The sequence below is a fragment of the Taeniopygia guttata genome, chromosome Z (genome assembly GCF_048771995.1).
Source record: "Taeniopygia guttata chromosome Z, bTaeGut7.mat, whole genome shotgun sequence".
Classification (NCBI taxonomy): domain Eukaryota; kingdom Metazoa; phylum Chordata; class Aves; order Passeriformes; family Estrildidae; genus Taeniopygia; species Taeniopygia guttata.
In genome coordinates, this window is record NC_133063.1 from 22186031 (window position 1) to 22209867 (window position 23837).

The 23837-nt window shown below is 39.4% G+C and overlaps 1 protein-coding gene across 3 annotated transcripts in view; it reads right to left on the reverse strand.

Moving 5' to 3' along the window:
- The window catches only part of PLPPR1 (phospholipid phosphatase related 1), a 130622-nt gene that overhangs the window by 85780 nt on the left and 21005 nt on the right, over positions 1-23837 (reverse strand). The gene's annotated exons all lie outside the window — the stretch shown is intronic.

Consider the following 23837-nt stretch of genomic DNA (forward strand, 5'->3'; position numbering starts at 1 on the left):
TCCTAACATATTATACAACTTGTAAAACATACAGAAGAAGTAACACCTATAAGGTAGAGATGAAATAAACAGAATTTTAAAATTTATTAATAGCACAAATCTACATTTTTTCACACCCCAGTGGACTGTTTTATGCACACCTTGATGTACATGCACCTGCTTTGGAGACCACAGTTTTAATAGACCACAGACAGAGCCTGAGAATCTCTCCTGATATGAATTTGCTTTTATTTGGCACATGGCCTTTCTTCCAACATAACTCTCACGTTTTACTATTACATTTAAAGCTTGCAGAAGCCAATGTGCTTCCTCAGAACCATGATTTGTGGCTCCAGGGATACATCTAGCTCTGCTTTTATAGTCACCCACTGAGCAGCTGCAGGGAAAGCTTGCACAGCATTTTCTCATCCAGCCATGGCAAGCAAATACTTCATTTAGGAAGCCATTCAGAACACATATTTTTATTTCAAGGACCCAATTTCACAGGCAAGCCTGCTTAAAGTTTTGGGGTCAGCTTGGTAGTTTCATAAGGGACAACTTTGTATGTTTCTCATTGCACATTTATTTTTCTTCCTCTATTCCAAATGCAAAGAGTGCTCCAAAATCCTCAATGAAGAATTCCAGCATCTCAACAGGAACAACAGAACTTGTGAACTTTTGCTCTTCCAAGTGAAGAATGGGTGAAGCCATACGTCTCTGTCCACCTCACTGCTTTGGTAACAGCTGGGGTGAGCCATTGCTTTTCCTTAGTTCTGCACTCAAAACTTCCCACCTCAGCTCCACAATCTCATAGTGGAGTTGCTTAAGGGTTTTTTGATAATGCACAGTACTTTTAACTTATTTTGCTGCAAAACTAATCTTAAATTTTTCTCTCTCCCAATTTACATGCTCGATCTTGCCTTCCCTCTCTTGTTTTCTGTCCTTCATCTTGCAAGTTTACCACTATTCCCCTGCACACCTGGTTTCTTCACAGGACAGTAGTGCTTTTTCTGCCAGGTTTTCAAATTCTTGGACAATATCCAGGACAGTCCTGCAAGAATCAGGATCCTAAGAGTTGGTACCACTGTATAACCCACATCCCCAGGTGGCCTTTCTTTTCCAATGAAAAACAAGGAAGCAACCATTTAGGGAGCTGCATGACAAGCTTCCACTTCCCCTCTGGTACTGTCATAACACTAAGAGGATGTATATCTGTTTTTCTGACCTCTCTTTCATAGATGTCCCTGCCTTTTCTATTCTTTATCCAACTTGGCAGAAAAGCCTGCTCAAGGTAAAAATTAAAATAAAATTTCAGACCCAACTGTCTTGAGGGATTGAGATGATGGGATTATAAGAACTGCATATTTCTTCGCAGAGCTTCAGGTGGAATCATGAGGTGTTGTTTATTCAATCTATAAAGCCAGGGAATGATCCTATAACACAGCTCGGTTTAACAGCCATCATTGTGCATCTGCTTCCCATTTTAAGTGGAGAAGGAACAACCAGCACCTGTGTGACAGCTGGCATCTTGACCAACAGAGCAGAGACTAACCCTAACTCCTCCAAAACAAAATGGTACTTTAGCCCATGTACACTTCTTCACAAAGGACATCCAAACTCTGCAGACCAGGTACCTGAGGGGCCCATGAGACATTTTAATATTCAGCTGGTCTCAGCTGCTCATCATTTAGAAGTGTCGAAGCACAGACTTTGTTGTTGCCCTATACTGCCAGTGACAGGTATATCCACTGGGAGAAGTTTCTGCTCCTCCTGCAGTTGGATGCATTTATGATCCCTGCAGAGAGCACAGCTGCCATGAAAACGGTCAAGCCTGGATTTTTCAAAGCATTGGTGATCTAACTGTACAGTCACCAAAGGCAGAGATAACATTTCCATATTCAGTAACAGCTACAACTATGTCTCAGTTTTACTAAAAATTCAGCTCTCAGCCTCCCAATCCCTGGATCAAAGGTCCCAGAGCTGTGTCTCCACGCATTGGTGAGGCACTAAGAACAGCTCTAATTAAGAACTGTTAAAAAGATCACTGGTTAGCTACATTTGCAGGCTACATTCTAAACCAAGTGCTGCCTGTCCTCCTACAGCTGCCAAAAAGCCAAGAAAGGCCAGACTGTGCACTGAATGTGTTCAGCAGTCACAGACCCACCACTCTACCCAAATTTCCCACTGCTTGCCAATTCACAGTACACTGATCTGGTATTAATGCATGTGCAACCACTCTCTCAGTGCTGATGAACAGGAATTGGACCCAGAGGACCTCTCTCTGTATGCAGTAGCTGAACATTTTTACCTGCTCCTACCGACAAAACTGGAGTGTTTCCAAATCCCACCTCCTCGCACATTCTGGCACAAAGAAAAAAAGCCAGCAAGAAATTGACAGGGAGATGGAAGACAGTGGGGAGGAGAAGATCCACTGTATTGAGTTTGGTCCCATGGAGAAAAACTCTCACTAATAATGATTGGCATTAAAGAGGCCCATGATAAGCAATGGAGCAGTTATCACAACAGGAGGCATCTGCTCATAAAAAAATGACTGTGACAGCTAAACACAGTCAGCTTCCCCAAATGATGAGGAACATATGATGGTGCTTTCCAAGTATTTGGAAAGTATAAATTACTTTGCAGCTTTGTCCTGATGAGAGTTACTTCCAAAACGATCTTTTCATTTCAGGGCTGCTTGCAAAGAGCTATTTGAGCTCCAAAACCTGAACAACACATGCAGCTTCTAAAAATGAAATGGAAGTATTTAGGGCACTGGTGATAACAAGTAGCAGGATGAAATCTAAGAAAGAGAAGTTGTGACAAGCATCAGATTTAATATACCACACATTCCTAGCATGGAAAATTTTGGAAATATTTCAGCACGCTTGGAATTGTGATAACTTTTCCAGCCTTAACAATTGTTTGATCTAGCTAAGCATACCAAACATAGAGAACCAAAGAGGGCTATGCTTGCTAACAGACACAAACTAACAGCCTTTTCCCACCTTCTAACCTGAATGAACAGCCACATAGTTGACATCTCTCCCACTCTCAGTGGACATACAAATATATAAAAAATTAGAAAGTAACCATGCTAGCATCTCTCACAGAAAGCTGAAAGGGCTACCAACACTTTCTGTGTATGGTTTTCATCACAGACATCCACACACATTACAATTCCAGCTCTGGGGTCCACAGCCTGTTGAAATGAGATCAGAGGAGGCCACTATATTTATCAGAGCACTGGTGCTCCTCTCCTGTGAAGAAAGACTGAAGAGACCTGTGCCTCTTCAACCTGGAGAAGAAAAGGCTTTGGACAGGCCTTTCATTACTTAAAGGGAGTAATACAAGAAGGCTGGAGAGGGACTTTTCACAAGGGCATGGAGTGGCAGGACAAGGGGCAATGGCTCTAAGCTAAAGTGGGGTAGATTTAGATTAGGTATTAGGAAGAAATTCTTCTCTGTGAGGCCCTAGCACAGGCAGCTCAGAGAGGCTGTGCACTCAACATCTCTGGAAGTGTCCAAGGCCAGGTTGGACAGGGTTTTGAGCAGCCTGGGATAGTGGAAGGTGTCCCTGAGCTTTACAGTTCCTCCCCACTGTAACAGTTCTATGATTCCACAGTGCAAAATAAGCCCCACAGCCATTTCAAGACATTGCAGATACACTCTCCCAAGCTAATACTTGACACTGCTTTTTCACATTATCTTTGAGTCTCTCTCAGTGATGATTTGTGGACATAGCAGGACTCACAGAAACTCCAAAAACTTAAAGATGTAGTCAGAAGCAGTTCCATGACTTTTGCACCAACAGTTGAACAGTCTGGATGTTGCCAGTGTCTGCCAGTGAGTTCACTTGGGTGAGATTTCTCTCTTTTTCTTTTTGTTATCAAGACATTGCTGTCAGATGAATAAAATTCATTCCACTGCTAAACTAGCATGTTCCTTATCATCAGGGAAGGTTTTATAACAGGCAGGAAAAGACAATTTGACTTATGTATCTCTCTTGTCCAGAATTCTTCTCAGAGGAAGTCCTAATCTGTTCTATCTAGAAAGCAAGAGACAAAAATAAAACATTTTCAATACATATAATTTTTTAGAAGGGCTCCTCACAGACCTTAGAAAATTTTAGCTCAGCATTCTTATGTGAAAATCTAAAAAATCAACACAAGTGGTACTAGCAGGATGTGTTCCTTTGAACAAAACTTCAGCTTCTGAAGTTTGTGCAGTCTGAACCAGTTAGACACCAAAGGTATTCACAACTTCTGTCTTTGGCATTACCTTTTGTTGCACCTTCTCTACGGTCACAGCAGTGACTGATAGGAATGTGCCACAAAAGGCAGACAGGCTTTAAAATAAAGCCCTCTAAATCCATACAGATGTGTTTGCTTGTTGAGGGTATGTATGATCAGAATAAACTCTGATCAAAAGAAGTTTTCACTTCTCTGAGTTCATTGTTTTCCCTGGAATAATCTAATAGATTGCTGCCAATCCAGGTAACCCATCAAAATAATCTGAAGACAAATTAATAGAAAGTGTTTACAAAAATTCACATGACTGCTAACAGTCAGTCAGCACGTTTCCATAACACTAAATCAAATCATATTAAGGGCACCTAGGGCACTGCAGGAACCAACTGCACATGTTTGCTGAAGACAGAAGCCAACTCTTGTAGCTAAACCCTGAGTGAGCTCTGTGTTAACACACAAACTCATAATGGATCTAATAAAGCTCAGCTGAATGCTTGGGTCAGTTTGATTCTTCTGACACAGACACAATCTCTGCATGGATCAAAAGTAAAAAGAGGCTTGCCAGAAGAAAACATTTTCAGAAAGAGTGTTGCAACAAAAGCATTAGGATTTGCATGAGGAAAACATGAATCTAAGTGAGTGGAGGGAAGAGGGAAGCAGATAAGGAAAATGCCAGAAGAAACAGCAGACAAAGGGTTAAAAAGAAAGGCATGCATTAATCATCAGAGCACTGCAAGAAAAGTTGCATTGAAACAGGAAAGATAAGCTGCCAAGACAGTGAAGAACACATCTGGAAAAAGAAGATATTGTGGTAAGTAAAACTTTTGAACTGTAAAATTCAATAACTTTTCACAAGACTTGAAAGAATGTAGAAAAGGTGAAATGAAATATAATGAACTGCAAAATCCATGCTAGCATCTACTGCTAGACTACAAAATAAATGCTGGACTAAACCCCATTCACTCCATTCACAACTTCCATCCAAGCAGAGTCCCAGAGATGCAGGAGGGCTCCACCTCGAGACTGGGTCACCTCCTCAGATCACACCTCAGCCATGCTGCTTTAACACACTCTTTAATAAGAGGATACAAACTTGCCACAGTCAATGGCCCACTACAGAGAAAGGGATATGCTATTAAACTGAGTGAAACCATGCACACTAAAAATCAAGTCCAAACTCATCTCAGCAAATGTTTAATAAATCCACAAGCTTGGATGTAATTCAGTGAATACAGATAACACTAAGATGAGTGATGAGGCTGACAGGCCTGAAGGCTAGAATGCCATCCAAGGGACCTTGACAAGCTCACAAAATGGGCCCTTGGGAATCTCACCAAGTTGTACAAGGCCAAATACAGAATGCTGCTCCTTGGTCAGGTCAGTCCTACGGAATGGACAGAGAGCAGCCCAGAGGAGAAAAGACTCGGGGGTATTGGGGGACAGGAGGCTGGACATGAGCTAGCAACATGTGCTAGCAGCTCAGTTGTGTCCTGGGCTGCATCCAAAGCACTGTGGAGAGGAGAGGATGAAGGGGATTCTGCCCCTTTGCCCAACTCTGGTGAGACCCCACACCAGCACAGCTGCCTCCAGCTCTGGGGTCCCGGCACAGCAAAGATGTGAACCTGCCCCAGTGAGTCCAGAGGAGTCCACGAAGATGCTCAGAGTACTGGAGCCCCTCTCCTATGGAGAAAGGCTGAAAGTGTTGGGATTATTCAGCCTGAACAAGAGCAGGCTCCAAGGAGACCTTACTATGACCTTTCTATAAGAAACAGGGGGACAAATATTTTAGTAGGGCTGTTGACATAAGAAAAGGGATAGTGGTTTTAAAGTGAAGGAGGGCCAATTTACATTAGAAAGAAATTATTTTACAATGAAGGTGGTGAAACATTGGCACAGATTGCTCAGAGAGGTGGTGGATGCCCCATCCTGGACTTACACTAAAGGTAAGTCTGGGTAGGGCTCTGAGCATCCTGATCTGTAACATATCTGTGCCCATGGCAGGGCAGTTTAACTAGAGGGCCTTTGGAAGGTCCCTTCCAACCCAAACCATTCTATGATTCTACAAGGATAACAAGCAGCTTGAAAAATAAATTCAAAGAAGTAGAATTACAGAACCGAGGGGCTCACCATCATCTCCTCTTCTTGATAAAGACTAAGCAGGCCACTAACCAAAAGACTCAGAGGATCATCAGAAGGGCCAGTATGCAGGAGAAAGGGGCAGGTACTGGCAAGTGTATGTAACAGTTTCTATCACCTTGAGGGCACATTCAGAGTGGTGGTGAATATAAATTATTCCACTTCACAAGGAACCCAGATTCTCATTACTCTGCAGCTGGTGACAACCATTTTAACACTTACTATGATCCATACTATCAGCAAGGGGGAACTGAGCATCTTTTAAAGAATGAGTCCTGTGGGTTTTGTGCATGCACAGAAACCAAGGGAATTACTTGAAAAAAAGCAGATAACTTGCACTGCTCACATAAGTTCTACCAGAGTAGCAGCTGGTGTGTGTTGACTAAATTGTTAAGACACAGATTGGAAAGAAACCTCTTGGCTCTGCATAGAAGCTGTATTTCCTATTTCCTATAACAGCTGAAGAAAGACAAGAAGAAATAACCCATTATCTGATTAATTAAAAAAAAAAAATCAATCTGAAATGGTTATTCCTTTTCAACTTCTCTGAATTCCTTCTAGAGTTACTAGTCACAGAATATTTCACTAACTGGGGTGACAGAGTTTGGTAATACCCAGCACCTTATATTGTTTCCCATCCTATTTTAACTTGATCTCACCTCACTAATTTTGTCTTCAGTTTGAATGTTCTCTTCTTCACTGCATTTTCCACAGCAACTTTTGCTTTTGTTACTGATATTGTTACTTTTTACTCCGAAGTCATGAAACCTGACAATTATCCATAAACCAAACTATTTTAGAACAACTTTAAAATGGGACTTTCAAAGACCCTTAGGTAAGAAATTACAAACTACATATATGCAGTCTACAATGATGAGAGAGATAATAATAGCTTACAATATTTACTTGAAAACTATTATTTTTAAGATAATGCTCCTCAACTGATAATTTCCTGGGTTTTTCTAGCTTTTGGAATTCATGACTTCCTATCACAAAACTTTTCAATTACAGCATTGTGAGTGCAACTTCAACAACAATCAAAACAGAGACAGAGATTATGTGGCTACAAGACACTGGGAACAAAAGCTTTAAGACAAGCATGAAATATAATTCTACAAACCCATTTTGTGCAACCTTATCATCAACACAAGATGATATACACATGGTCTTTGCAGACCAGAAGAGTGGAAATGCTTTCATTTCCTTCTGGGTGGTAGCAGATCTCTGTCCATCCTTCAGTGGATGTAATGCAGGAAGGCTTTTTTTTCTGTTTTTGAAGGCATAATAGTGCCAACAGAAATGCTTTTGTGGGAGCAGTTTTTTCCGCCAGCCCCACAATCAAAGAAAAATGGTGCATGCATAGAAGAATATCTGTTAAACATCACTTTCACAAATGACATTTTCTTTTGAGACACTCCAGGATATGGGCTGACAGGAAGAGACTGCCTGATTTAAAACCAGTGGAGTGAAACATTATTGTTACTGTTTACCCAAACACCAAATGCCTTCACTCTCTCATTCACGTTTACCAAGATGGTCTCTGACTAACAAAACCTGCTGTACTCCAGGTATTATGATAATCACAAAGGTGAAGGGGAAGGAAAAGTTTAGGGGGGAAGAGGTGAGAATGAGTCCACTTGCTATTATGATCCAGTAGTAGAATAACAGATGGAAAATAAGTCCCTTACCCAGACAATCTTACAAAAGTATCCTTTATTCACACACAGACCAACAAATCCATGGTGTGAAGGGTAAATGGTTTAAAATCAGTACAAATTTCAGGGAACAGATGCCTTTGTTTCATCTTCAGTTTGGATAAGCTTAATATAATTTAAAAAGTGCTATGCTCTAAACCAAAAGGAAGAAAAAGCACACAGAAATAAATGTGTCACTATCACAGCCTTCACTGGCCTATACCACAGAGATTTCTCAAGCTGAAGACACTGATCTCTGATCCTTGAAGTAATGTGCTAAATGCTGCTGTTCAGTTAGTTGCCTCCTACACTGGCAGTGGGAAAAAAAATAGGTGACAGCAACCAACTAGTAATCATTCTTAAAACTGCAGCAGTTACATTCTCTTTGCTCACTTTCTTTTTTTTTTTTTTTTTTTTCTTCCTTTTCTTTTTAGGTGCAAGCATAGAATATGTGTAAGTGTAGGCTTGCACTGAAGCTGTGAAATGTCCTCCTAAGGGCCATGAAGACACTTCACCTAAAATTAGATAATGTAAAATAGCAGAGAACATGCTGCACTTACATAGAGCCATTAAAGCTCAGAAGAATTGAACTCTGCAAAGGCATTCTTTTCAAAACCAGAACTTCTCAAGAAAAAGCCGTTTGGAATTTCAAAACCTTTTTCACTACCCTGAGGTGATGGAGTGCATATTTTGTGTGTGCTTGTCAGAGAAAGAAAGAGAAGAAAGAAGTCAGAGGTAAAAAGAACTCAAACTTCTGGAAGCTATTGTTTTTGAATGAGTTAATTCGATTTTCAGCATGAACACTTTTAAGTTTGCTATGGCTAAAAGCCTTCTTAATAAGCTAAACCCCCCTAAAACAACACAACAAAAAAGATTGCTCAATCTCTAACTTTCAAAATACAAAATTAAACATATAAGCATCATTTTTATCACCTCCCTTTTCTCCCACTTTCCTTTACAGAGTTTAAGGTTTTTACCTGTGGATCAGCAGTGTTTTATGATGATGTCAAATACCAATTTTTCCACATTTCCCCTTATCTCTTTCAGTTTAAATATTTAGGACTTCACAGGTTCTCAAAATCAAGCACAGGCTCAGTAAACCTGTATATGGGTTGGTGTATGTCCAGTCTGACTGTATGTAACATTAATATTTTATGACCCCTTAACAGTTCCATTCTAAGAAGCAGAGGGAGGGATGCAAAAAAAAAAAACAAAAACAAAAAACCACCAAACCAAACCAAAGCAAAACCAAACCTAAAGCAAATACACCCCAGAGTTGCTTTCTAAAAGGGTAAGTTTTTCTGCAAGGGTAGTTTTTACTAATTGAGTGGTTCTTCTGTCTGGTATTGGTAAACCCCTCACCTTGACTTAAAAGTCAGTGAAAAAGATTCCTTTTTTCAGCTGTTTTAGATCATGGCAAACACAGAAAACAGCTCACCCTCCCCAGGCATAGTGTATTCCCCCTTGATATTCTGTGAAATTGAGGTTTTATACCTCTGGGACCAGGTTTTAATTCTCTGCTTGTTCTATTCCTGTTACATTTCTCCTTGGAGAATTTGATTTGCTACTGCAAGTGAAATGCTTTGCCAAAAACACATAAAGACAAAACAAAAACACCAAATATGCTATAAATTCTGGTCTTTTCAAGTATTCCTTATATTGATACAAAGATCTAATATTCCTACGAATATTACTCATCTATCACTTGAAAACAGACTTCCTCCCTCTGTTCTAGCTTCTCCTCCCTCTCTTCTCTGTTCCTCCTCTTTCCACCCCTCCATCTCTCATCTTTCCTTATTTTCTTCAGATTGAACAACCAAGGCACTAGTCTGCTGCACATCAAGACAGTCTCTAGATGTAAACAAAGATGTAAACAAAGAAACAACACAAGCCCAGCACCCTTTGCCCACCCACTCACTTTGACAGAGGTATGACCTCAGGTGACTGCCTCAAAGACATGGCTATTGATGAGCTAAAGTCCAAATCATTCCTCCCAGAGATGGGGACAGTAAGGTAATTTCCCTCATTTTTCACACCCTTAGCTAGCAGTTTCAGGTTTGTGGATCAAGGAGGCCAATATATCTGTTAAGCTCCTGTTTCAGATAAAGCTCTCCAGCAATGGAAATCAGGTACCCTGTAAAGCAGTAGCTGCCTCTTTCTGCTGACAAAATGGCAGGAAATGAAGCCACATATTTGATTGTGTACCTATCCTAGAATTCTGGTTTTGCTTAGGAGTCAAAACTGAACAATGTATTAGGCCTAATTCTACACACAAAGCCAAATTACTCTCAGATAACGTAGTAGCCAAGCTTTGCATCCTTTTCCAGCTTAAGGATTTGCAGCAAGATAAAAGGCATCGAAATGCATTTCTCATAAGAATAACTATTATATTAAACATATCCCTTTTTTGGCACTATGCAGTTTTCTAATGCATGAAGACTTGAATCTGTCACCTTGAGGGCACATTCAGAGTGGTGGTGAATATAAATTATTCCACTTCACAAGGAACCCAGATTCTCATTACTCTGCAGCTGGTGACAACCATTTTAACACCTACAATGATCCATACTATCAGCAAGGGGGAACTGAGCATCTTTTAAAGAATGAGTCCTGTGGGTTTTGTGCATGCACAGAAACCAAGTCCCTGCTCCAGAAGAAGGATCAAAATACGGACTTGCCTGCAAGCAAATACACCCTCAAACACAGTATTTTAAAAATCAAAATGTGCAAACCTTTAAAGCAAATATCTATTTAAAGCAAATATCTTGCATATGATTCCTGTTTTCTGAAACCACCCTGTAAATCCCAGGGGTTCATTTTCCTAAGGTAGCATGAACCAAATGCTGGGCCATGTGGTGTGAACAGACGGGCACTGAGGCAACATCAGGAGGACCTGCAGGAGCTTTAGCTCTGATCCGCAGTACAAAATCCAGCCTCCTCCAAGATAAGAATCTTCAACACAGGACCTTAGGCCAGATCAGACTTGTAATGAAAAGATAATCTTTAAAGTAGAACTCTAAAGTCTTTTTTTAAAGAGAAAAACGCAAAATGTTCAGGAAGTGAAACTAGAAACTACCCTTCTAACCTACCCAGCAGATTTTCTTTATCATTAAGTGTTCAAAAGAGAAGTGTCTACATGCAAAAAAGGTGAATTCTTTACACTCAGTGAACTTGCAGCTTATGTGATTTGGTCTCAGAGATGCACAGTATCTTTCTTTGATGAATTGCCAAAGATGAAGACTATTTTAGCAGGAATAAAGTGATAAGACTATTTAAAGTGGTAAAACAATTTCAGTTAACTGAGAAAGTTACTTTATGTTAGTAATATTTGCCCCATCTCAGGAGTAACTGAAAGGGCAAGAAAATTAGGAAGAAAGGAACTAAACATTAAAGTGTGTTTCAGAGCAGATTTCAGAAAAACAGTACAAAATCTCACATGTAACATCAGATACTCCTAAGTAATGGAAATTAGATAAAAGAAAATGTTCATAGACTCACAAAGCTTCAGTTTTGCTTTCAAGAACTGCTGCATACATACAAGCTTGTGTATAAGTCTTTGGATAATTTAGATGTTTGTTACTTCTGCTCTCTTTTCCTCCATGTCCCTCTGCACAATTTCTGAATCAAAGAGTCCTTCAAGCAACACAAGTCCTGATTATAAAAAGCCAGGTTGCTTTTTATTGTTTGCTATCACAATCAAGAATTAAAGGACAGAAATTGAAGATTCAGTTGGAGTGCCATTCTCAAAGCTTGCTCATTTGCCAGTCATCAGCAATGGTGATGATCTATAATTTTTATAAATTCATAATTTTTCAAGCATTCATAATTTTTCAAACTCCAGTCTGTCAATAGTAATGACTTCTGCACCTAATATACTCACACAGTGCAAACATATTTGCCTGAAGAAGGCAGAAAACCTGTGAACTCCTATGAAAGGCACAAACTGCATTCCCTCGGTCTCCTCACACTCTGTGTACACAGAGGCACAGTCTCACAATCTTGCCAAGTATAACACTTGCCCTCAATTTATGGTATCATTCTCTTCATCCATCACATTGTTCACTGAAGTCAAAAGCATTCTTTAATCTTTCTTTGTGAGCTCCCTATGTAGCCTCTGTCCTGTAGATGTAATTCAGACCTGCATTTCACAATTGTCAAATGAATGAGTTGGCACCCGCAGTTATTATTATTATGTGTTTACACCAATGCACTGAAGGAAAAGGATGTGATGTTTTATAAGTAACTACAATAAAAGTAAAAGAAAAGCCCCATCAAATCAACCAAACCCCATCAAAAAGAAAAAAAAATCCCTCAATTAAAATCTAACCCGAGATATTTCCAGTCAGCATTAAGACTTTACTTTTCAGAAGTATCCATTTTACTAGAGAAATGAGAAAACCCATGAAATCTTGTTTCTAAAATGGAAAAAAAATCCCCAAAGCAAGTGAAGACCCAAAGCAGAAGTAACTTACATATCCAGTCAACCCACAAAATTACTCTGCCTTACCATATGATTAGAAACCTGGCAAATACCATCATGAAGAATAAGACATTTCATAATTCAAGAGAAAAAAAAGAAAAAAAAGGAAAAAATAGAAGGAAAAAAAAAGAAGTGCTTGAGTAGATGAAATGCTTCACAGGAAATGTATCTCCCCAGTATTTACAGATTTACAGACTCTTGAAAAACATGAAATCATTGATTCTTAATTTTTGAACAACAGTGTCCATTATAACATGAGCAGCATGGGAAATAGGAATAAAATCTCCCACATCCCAGCCCAGTGTCTACCACTATGATACCATGAAAATTAGACAATAAAACAAGCCTATTTCTAAACATATTCATCTTCTCAGTGATTTGCTGACATAGTTGAAAGTGCAGTTCAGGATCCAGCAAATTAAAGTGTGGATATTTCAGAAGGGGGAGCTTTAAGATCCTTTCAGAGCTGCAGGCACAGCACTTTGATAAATTGCCATAATCTGCAAAAGTCTTACTGGAAAAAGATGCAAAATAAGAGAGAGGGGCAGTGAACCTACATAATGCTCTGTTCTACAAAGCTTTGAGGAAGAGTACAGAGCTATGGTATGGCACATCTAGACTGAATGTATTTGGTTGTTTTACAGAAGTATAAAGGTTTGTAAGCTTTCCAAACAAAGAAAAATGCATGACAGAAAGAATTTAGAAGAGGATTTAATGAAATTTTCTTCAAATTTTAACTTACAATTTGGAAGTCTGATTTTTTTCTGGTTTGAAAAAAAGAAAAAGGTTTACATATTGGACAATTTTTACCAAACAATCTTGAAAAATTTGTCTTTCACTTGTCAGCTTTTTAGTTAATTGTTTCCACTTTAATGTGCATATTTTCCTTAAATCACAGCTCTCTAGTAAGGTGAAAAGATAACAGTGGAAAAAAAAACAATGCAGTGAGTGGAGCAAAAAAACAACAAACCGATCACCAAAACTTAAAACAGATTAAATATCCTTCCAAGTCTGTGCTTATTTCAGGAGAAATTAGAAAGATTTCCAGAACACTGAGAATTTTGGTATAAGTTCTTCTAAAAATTAATGCCATTCCCTCCTGTGCCTTCTTATCACTGACCTTTTTTCTGCTGGTTTTAACTACACAAATGTTAGTAAATAATAAATATTTTGTATCTATTGCATCAGAAAAATATAGATGAAAGATTTTTCACCTCAACAATTCACTTATGATCCTAAGTCACTGCCTGTAATTTCTAAGACTCAACTTCAGATGTGGTTGTTAGGCAACCAAATGATAACCAAAATGACAAAAATATATTTTAAATAACTGATTTCATTTACAGTCACGCAGTGCCCACTGTCCTCCCCTCCTAATTAGGACACAGAAGTCATAACGAGCAAGTTTATATTGGTCATGTACAAGAATTAAAAAGTGGAAAAGGCAAAAAGAAATTCTGACTTCTGGCAGCTATGTATGGAGTCAGCTCACCATCTTCAGAATCACTGGACACAGTAATTAGATGCAGTGGAGCCCATCAATCTTTATTAATGTTGTCTGTAAAAATAAGAGCAGTTGCATAACTACATTCACATACCTGGTAACCACTTCTGAATATAACAACTTGCTGCCCTTTAAAAGCCACTTCATTTTGAAAAATCATGCCATTATTTCCAAGTGGAATTTCTGAAAAATAAATCTATTATTTTCTATTAGGCTTGAAAAAAAAAAAAAACAAACCGGTTTTTATCATGTCTGAAACAGACACATTTTGAAAAGGATGCCATTGATTGTACAGATCATTACACAGCAGGCATTTCCAGAGCCTGCTGAAATCAGCTGGTAAAATTACTATCAAAACTGCACTATGTTCAGCACAACAATGCTCTTTCTTTTGTAGAAAATATCTGTTAGCTGATGAGATTATACTTGGCCAAGGAATCACCCTCAGCCAGTGAAGTTTGAGAGAAAGTTTTTCCAGACAGAACTGTGGAGGTTCCCACAAACCCTTCTTGCCAAAAAATGCAAGAAACACAGAATCAAGCATGGAAATACTGCAATAAACAGCTTTATAACACAAAATATAGGGTCTCATAGGAAAAAAGGGTAGGCTAAATAGATTTTGGTACTACTTCTGTGACTGCAGGATTTTCACATCTTTGGAGAGATTAGGAAGATTCACATTTTCAAAATTTTAAGTTGAATTGAGAATGTAAGGGCCTGAAAATATTCTATGAGTTACTATTTTGCTTTACATATTCATAATTCCAACTAAGACCCCTCAGTATGAAATATCTGTGTATATTTGCTCTACCTATATTTACTTTTAAATTATTTAAGGAAGTTTTTTCACACTATATTTGCCTACAGTGTATCATAAAATTGTGTATTGTAATTTCCCATTCTTTCTATACTAGGAGACTATCTTATCTCAAATCAAGATTCCCCTTCCCTCTTCACAGTGTAACAGAGGTAAAATGGCTATGATTCTCTAATATTCATTCATTAGATTTAGAAACAGAACTGCCAAAAGTATATACTATAACCTGGCAAACCAGCAAACTTTTATTTTCATTCTGCATTGGAAATTGTATAAGTTTTCAATATCTAACTTTATTAAAATAGCCCATTTTCAGGTCCAGAAGTTCAGATTCATGTTTTCACTAACAAAGACATTCTTCTTCCTTGATCCATAGACAGAAGTGACCAACTATAAAACACATGACAAATGATTAACTGGTGCCAAGGTGGCACATGATTTTTTATTTTTATTTAATGGAACAGGGCTCTCAACAGCTGCATAGGAAAGCACTTTTGTTACCACAAGCAGGGAGACAGAGTCCTCGCCTCTTGAGACCAGAGATGTCTTCACACATGAAAGAAAAGCCAGTGGAATTTTCAACATCACAATAATCATATTTGCATGTTCCCTTGCACTACAATGAAGTGGCTAGCTATTTAGAAAAAACAGCTTCACATTTGACAAAGGAAAATGAATAACCCACAAGCTCTATATGTTTGACATTTCATGAAGGAGCTCGTGAACATATTTATTTATTGCTCCCTCTTTTTACTGTACTCTCTTTTCTGACTGTTCACATTTCATGGACACGGGCACATTTTCTGCAACACATTAAAAGAATAACACAACTAATGTAGAGAACAACATAACCAAGTATCTCTAGGCTTACACCTGTTTATGCTGCTCATCCAGCAACAGCAGCCTCTGGGAACTCCTGCCTGTCTCCAATCCTCAGTGTGAGGGTTGCCTGCTGCTGCTAAGAAAGAAAATTCATCACAAGACATTAACTTCTGAGGGTAGATGTCAACACTTTCAAAATCAGTACTAGGCATTTCTTCTAAAAGGCCTGTCCTTCTCCTGCATTTGAGACACTCGACTGGGACCCTGGACAGACTGGCTGTTCCTTCTCCTGGCCCTCCACTGACTTATTGCAAGTCACTTCATCCCTGTGCTCCTGGCATTTTATTTTTCATAATTCAGCATTTGTAATTCCAAAGAGATGCGTCCAAAAAATTCTGTGAGCTAGCTACTACAGTGTTGTCGTTCAGATGAAAAGGGAAAGATGACAGCCAGGCTACAGCTTCTCATGTAAAGCTGAGTAAGATGCAAGCAAGTGGTTGTGTGGGATTTTGGCAAACTAAAACCTATCAAACTCATTTTCTTCACTACAGATCTCTTAGAGAATGGCAAAACTATTCTTTTCCCAGGCTATGTTAGTAGAAAACTTCAGCGTGGTCAACAACATCACTGCAACACAACACTTCTTGTGACCCATTACTAGGGTTACACTGCTGAAAAAAACCACAGCAGAGAAAGCAAGTGCTTTGCAACCTCACTTACTCCTCTTGTCTGACACACTGGAGACAAGTGCAAATGCTAAAATGGTTAAGTTGTGACAGCATGATGAAAAAGTCTCACTCAAGCTGAAAAACATTCATACTGTATCTGAAAAAACCATGGAGATACAGCTTAAATTCCCTATTGCACAAGCCTCGAAATAGCAGTCAGATTTTTAGCTCTTTTTTTTTTTTTTTTTAAATAACCTGACTCCAATCAAAAATGCCAGAAAAACTCTGTCAAGCTCAGTTTCTCGGGGGAAAACCCACACATACCTTCAAAAATACAACCAAAAAAACCACCCTACACAGAGACTCACTCTTTCTCAGGTCCAGGTTAGGTCTGTCCCTCTACTCAGGTCAGGAATTCATCGAGCTCATGGAACAGCATCATATTCTGTACATTTTTGCTCAGTTACATGATCAGAATCCTTCTTGCTCCCTTTAGTAATCCTAGCTATTAAGCTAAAGGCAAGTGACTTTCCATGACAGGTCACAATGGCACCAAGGACTGAAACACTAATTTCACTGTATTCCTAAATTCATGTAAATATTCAAGTCTAAGCCAGATGAGAAATTTTGTAAAAACCATTTATTGAGAAAGATACTGCCAAAAATGACACATAGTCATAATTATAAGTCATTTGCTTAAATCATTTGGGTTCAACTTTCTCACAAATGCCTTCCCATGTATTTGAACAAAACTCAGTTCCTCCATACTCCATGAAGGTTATATTGCTGTATTTCTCCATCAACTAAAGGAAAACAAAGCCCTTGCAAAGCATCCAGCAGATATGGACACTGTGTGCTAACACTAGCAGTTACTTTGCAACCAGACAAAAGAATTCAGATTAACTGTGACCCATTATTGCAGAACAGAAGCTAGAGAATGTAGCTTCTGTCAAAATGCACACATCATGCTCTCTGCAGGTTCATTTTCAAAAGTCAGCAACTTTCTGCATTGTAAAAAAGAAACAATGCTGTAATTGGTAAAGAATGCAAAGCCCTATTCTAGATAAAAGAGAATCCAAATCACGTTGACCTTAAGCTATTGTACTGACACAGTGAAACTGCTGATTTCTAATCAATATATTCCAGCCTGTCTTGTTTCAGATCATGGCACTATTAATTCACCTGAAATTTAACTGGTGTGAAAGATTCTGTCTACAAAGCCCCATTAGTAATAAGAGAACTTCCAATTTTGGTTTTTTTTTTTAACTGAGGAATTTCAAAGACAGTCTGCAATATGCTTATCATATGCAAATGTTTTTGTACAAATTAATACAAACTGTAGTATTATATTAAAATAAAATGCATCACATTTCATTTGGCATGTGGGAAAATAAAATTAAAGCAAGAGTTTCAATGCACAAACAGGATAAATAGATAGGATTTTTCTTCATCATATTGAATAATTACATCCTGGCACAGTGCCCATATCATATTCATTATGAAGAAACTACAGCATGCAAAGGAAAGTACAGCACACTAACTTTCTCAGACAATGGCTAGATGACTGATAAATCAGAAGTCTTACAGATTTGCTTGCTATTTCTGCCTTGTACATTCCTGGAAATCTGTTGAACTGCAATTCCTCATTGTATTACCTTCATTAACCAGGATGACAAATAGTAATGCTGCTCATTACGCTTGCACTGTGCAAGTGTTCACCTGGCACTGTCTGCACTCCTTACACCTCCCAGCTTGCAGTGGGTTCCCTTCCAGGTCTGTCCCTCAGCCTGCTGTAAGGGCTGGAGAAGGCTGTCATCATGGTTTGCACCGTAAGGAAACAGAGGCTGTTCCCATCCTCCTGCTGCTGTGAGGCTGGGCCATCTGTGCAGCTTAAAAAGAATTTGCACTTACCAGATCTCTGTCTTCTGCTGTGTTTTTGCTTTGGAAATATGCTTCACTTCTGGCATTGTCTAAACGACTTTATTCCCATCTAGAAGAAGCATTCGCAATACACAACATTATAAAAATTTAAAAAAAAAAAAAAAAAAAAAAAGCAGCAGCAAAAAAGCACCAGGCACTTAATCCACACATGATAAAAAGGAAGCAGCATTTGTTGCCCAGCAAAGTCCACAGAGAATATGAAGTCAAATTTCATATTTGCAAAATGAAAAATATTTTTGCTTTCTCACAAGAGTTTTTATGCTGTACTTTTTCTTCCTTCCGTGACGCCACTTATCCACTCCCTCATGTTCTGCCCAACTGCCAGGTGATTCCCATGGAAACACCATTCACAAGATTCAAATGAAACATAAAGAATTTGTACTCATGGATATTGCTTTAGAATATCCTTCCAACCAAACTAGTGGGATAATATGCTCCTCAACTGAAGGTGACATAACCTTTATGAATTTATTTTTCTTGCTAAGGTGAAACTTGAAAGACTAAATAAACCATACACAGGTATACAAAATCCTCTTTTGGGATTGAAGAGAGAGAGGTGAAAACAAATCTCATGCTTATGAATGATGAATTCCTTAGCAGACCTCAAAGAGGTTCTTGTCCAAGGCCTGTCCTGAGAGGGAGCAAGCAGAGGTGTTCTGTTTCCCAGTTGTTTCATTTCCAAAGGGAAGACAGAAACCTCTTTTTCAGACCAGTACCAGTACCCAGCCTCCCTCTTCTTGATCACAAGGAATTTCTCCATCGGAGAGGTCCACAAAGAATTTTCTTTGCTTCCTACTGGTATTCAGGGACTTTTTTACTGATTGCTAAATTATAGCAATATAAACATTCCTGAAAATTATATGGCTAGCTTAGGGACAAAAGGAAGTCTCAACATAGACACAAACAAAGAAGGTAAGAGCTGTTAATTCATATTACAGAAACTCTAAACACAAAAAGCATCAGGCAACTGTCAGATGAAAACTGCACTCTATCTTGGCTAATCTAGCTATTTGTCTGAAAAAATATTCAAACCACAAATGCAACCTTACGCGTCTTGCTCTGCATCTCTTCAGTGATAGGTGCTTTTTTCATAACAAAGGTAAGGTGATTTTTTCATAACAAATGTAAGGTGATTTTTTCATAACAAAATCAGGAAGATGCACAAAAAAAGACCTAGCTGCCTGAAGGGCTGGAACACCTAACTGGTGACCCTGTAAGAGATTCTCCTCTATTAGAGATTTTTTAGTTCAGAAGATTGTCCTCCTTAAAGAATTCTTTATGTGACAAACTTGAACAAGACGAAAACACTCTTGTTTTAAGGCAAAGCAAGAAGTCAAGATTCCACCTGTCTAAAACACAGAAGATAAAGGGACATTTCCTTTTCCTTGGATGGAATCCAAAACTGAACTAATGACAGTCAGGCACTGTTCTGACACTAGATATGACTTTTACATGTACAGGCTTTTTAAAAGCAGCTTAATATCAGGCAACTCTCTACATCTAGCCACAGCAAGATCACTTCGAATTACCTGCTAAAATCAATGAATAACTCATAAATCAATGAAAATAAATAACTCATAAAAATAACTGGAGTTATAACTGGATCTTTTAGCACATATACTGAAGGTTGAGGCTCTCTTTGGTTCTGTTTAGAACAATCTCCAGTACATTTTAAAGTTCACTGAAAGGAAAAAAGAAATTACTAAAGAGAACACAGATTTTAAAATAAGTTTTCTCCACAAGGACAGACTGATTTTAAACTATGTAATGCCTTTTTATAGAGGATTTCAAAGTAGTGTGAGGGTTTTTTTTTTTGTCCTGAAGCCAGAATGCAGTGGCTTTGCTTTACACATAATGCTTTGTTTATACACAATATTTATGCACTTGTAACATTCTCAAAGCCAGAAATGGCTCTTTTGCATTTCAATAAAGCTAGAAAGAGAAAGGCTAATATTCTAATGAAGAACATGTTGAATATCTATTAATGATGAAAATAAAACCAATCCTTTACCACCTTGAAAACATCATAACATTTGTTTCTAACCTGGCCTTATGCATTATTCCTTTCCATCAGGAAAAAAACCCAAGAACAGCAAACCACTACACAAGTGATTTTTTAACTGCAATGGCAGATGACTCTAAATATATTTTCTGTTGTCATTCATCAATCATGCCAGTTTTAAAAGACATTTTACTGTATTTTCATAGAAACTCTTAACTCATCTAAAGCATTATTGAAATGGCTGAAATACAAATACAAAACAGATATTTGTGCTGTGATTCAGCTGTAATTACAAAGGTAAAAAAATGTTCGTTATCCTACTCTGATTTCATCTGCTCAAACAGCTGTAAAAGGCTGTCCACATGCAACCAAATTTTATTTTAACAGCAGAGGGGTAGGGACAGGTGCCTAACGTGGCATTTGAAGGCTAGCAAAGTCTGGGGATAAAGAGTGATGCACTTAAAGCATGCTCCACTTTATATCTTAGAAGTCATTGCCCCAGTCCAGCAGGGCATTAGTTTTGAAACTTGAAATTGCTTTACTGTTTGCTCATCAGGGTAATGAGATGAAAGGGATTAGAGACCTGAGCTATGACTGGGACTGGAATAAGTTATTATCTTTAAGTATCTTAAGAAGACAGAAATGTCCTACTGCTTTACATCATCACTGCAATTTAGAGTAGATGTGCCCTTTTTTGTTTTTCAGTGACATTTCCATGATCACTCTGTTTTAAGGGGCTTTTCTCAGTGATGTTTAGCAGCACCATTTGAACTCTTTGACTGAAATAGTATATTATTATCATCAGCTGTCAAGCAACTTCATACTTTTTCTGGAAACTTACACTTTTGACGGAGGCTGTTAGCAGGTTTGTGTGTATGTGTGGAAGCTGAAGCTTGGCATTTCAAAGGGTTACAAACTGGAATATGACAGCAGGCCTGTAGGTGACTGCACAGACAAGTGTCTGGCAGAAACCCCCACCTCTCGCCATGATCACAGACTGCTGCAGCTTCCACCTGTAAGCTTAGAAATACTGCAATTGGCATGGCAGAAGGACACACTGCAGCACAGGTGAATGTGGGAAAGTCTGCATTTAGGCATGCATCAATGCCCGAGCCAGGATCTGGTCACAGGCCTCCTGCACCACCACCACACTGCCCAGTGGTTCTCCAGAAGAGGTGAGAGCAGAGCAGTAGCAGATCAGGGGAAAAAAAATCAATTGCTCGAAACCAGTACGTCTTTTAAAATGTCAGGGCTTGCTTTGTGGCTAACCATGTGTTATAAAAAGGTAAAATCTGTATTTAAAGTCTCTTCTGGTTGGGAGGGGAGGAGAGGGGAGGGAGGTTGGTTGGTTTCACTGAGGGTGATATATCTGGTCAGCATGGCCACCTGAGCAAGGCCTCACCACCAAAGTAATCTGGGATCTGCTGCCTGTGATCAAGAACTGTTGGGAGAAGGGACCCTATTTTGCCTCTGTGGTCCCAGCATTCACAGAATCCTTAAGCAATTTTGAAGAACAGTTTCACATAAATCAGCACAGACATGCCTGAGATGAGGACTTTCCTCATGCAGCTGAGGAGAGAACCAGATCCTGCACAACAATTCAGCAGTTTTTTGCTTGGTTGAGATAATGTTTTCCTAGTGCTAAACAAAACATGAAATCAAATTTTTGCAGTATCCAAACAGAACCCCTAAGAATGAAAGAGATGTTTATTCAGAGGCTGAAAGGTGCTTCCTTTGCAGAGTTTTTTGGTGGGTTAACACCTCCCTCCCCACACAGCCCTCTGAGGGGCTGGAATTGATAAGGACATGCTGGCTCCTCTCTTCACGCATCCTGGGCTCTTCCTTCAGGCTGAAACATGCATCAGGAGAACTGTCCTGGACTGCCACGAGACCTGCTCCTGGGGCTGTTTTGTGCTCTTTCCTCTAATGCTCCTCACCCTTTTCCCCTCACTCCTCTGCTCCTTCAGCAATTCCATCTTTTGTTCCATACTTGGCAGTGTATGGCTGAGGGCTGGGCTGGCCTGGCCATGACCAGCTCCAGATGGCTACAGGGAGTCACCATCGAGCTTGGAGCCAGTGGAAGCTGTCTGGCAATGGGCTCAACCAGTCCTGAGCATCCACCAGCAGACATTGACATTGATCACCCTCCAGCAGAGATCCTATTACTGAGCCCAGGCAGACACAGATTTATCTGGGTATTAAAAAGGATGCGATCAAGGGGAAGAGAGAATGGAAGAAAATCAAGCTGACTGCTACTTTTTTGCTAGAGATGCTGGCATATCTGTGTCTGCTAAATCACACAGCTCTGTGTGCCCAGCTTAAATCCCAGCAGGACTGGAGGAACTGGCATTCCCAATCTACTCATTCCCTGGCCTTAGATGTTGTGGGCACTAATTCATGACTTTTCTGCCAGGACTTGCAGGGAGAGGACAGCTGCCAGCCTGCCATGCAGCACCTTCCCAAGACCCTTCTCCCATTCCCTGGTCTGCTGGTCCTAGGAAATCTTCTTGCTCTTTTCAGCTCAACAAGATGGAGGAAATCACACTACCTTCGCATAAGGAGAAAAGCGTGACGTGTCTCCATGGGGACATCAATGATTCTCCTTCCATTGGGGCTGACTGCATAACACACTAAGTCCAAGCAATATTCAGCAAAACAGGTACAAAGATTTGTAGTCGTAGTCTAAGAAGAGATATTGGGCAACTGCAAACCCAACTCTGGATTTGATATACATGATGCCAGTGCGAGCAGGCAGGTAAACAGGAGCTGCCCTTCTGCAGGAGAAGTAGAGCTGGCCAAAAGGCAGATGCTTTGCCTGGCCTGCACCACAAACTTGTGATGCCTGTGCAATATTTCTCTGTATAGATTTTCCACAACATTAGATTTAAATTCTTCATTTACTGGCATATGTATCAACTGCACCATCAGTTGCTATGTGAGGAAGGTTAGCCTGGATTACGCCAAGCATGGATGTTTCAGAAAACCCTGACTTCAGAGCTCTGTGTGCCTGCTCAAGTGACATGCTGTGAATAGCAACACACATCCCAAAGCATTCTTTGCCACTGTTCAATGAAACAAAGCCTCCAAGACTGCAGGCAAGCTTCTCCACATCCAGATGGCCATGACTCTGCAACAAACAGATTTGCTAAAGAGATTTCAGCTCTCACCATTTTATGTGTTTTAACATGCCTAACTTACAGTCTTTTAGACATGCTGATGTTTGAATATATATTTTTTGTCACCTTGTTGCTATTGCAAACACAAACCAGAAATTAGTTGGAGATAAAACCACAATAACCAGTGGTCTATTCTGTGGATTTGGTCTTCATGTGTAAATTGGGCTGGCCCCAAATAATTTTGGATTTGTTTGTGAGGACGTCCCATAAGAGGTCCTATTGTGAAACAGGGAACAGAGCAAGGCGAGACAGCAGTCAAACCTGCATTATAATAGGCACACCAAACACCAGAAAAGCAAATCACTGTCATATGCACAAATTCACTGTTCCTCCAACAAGTCCATAAGAGATCAGTGCTCCTGAGAAGGGTTC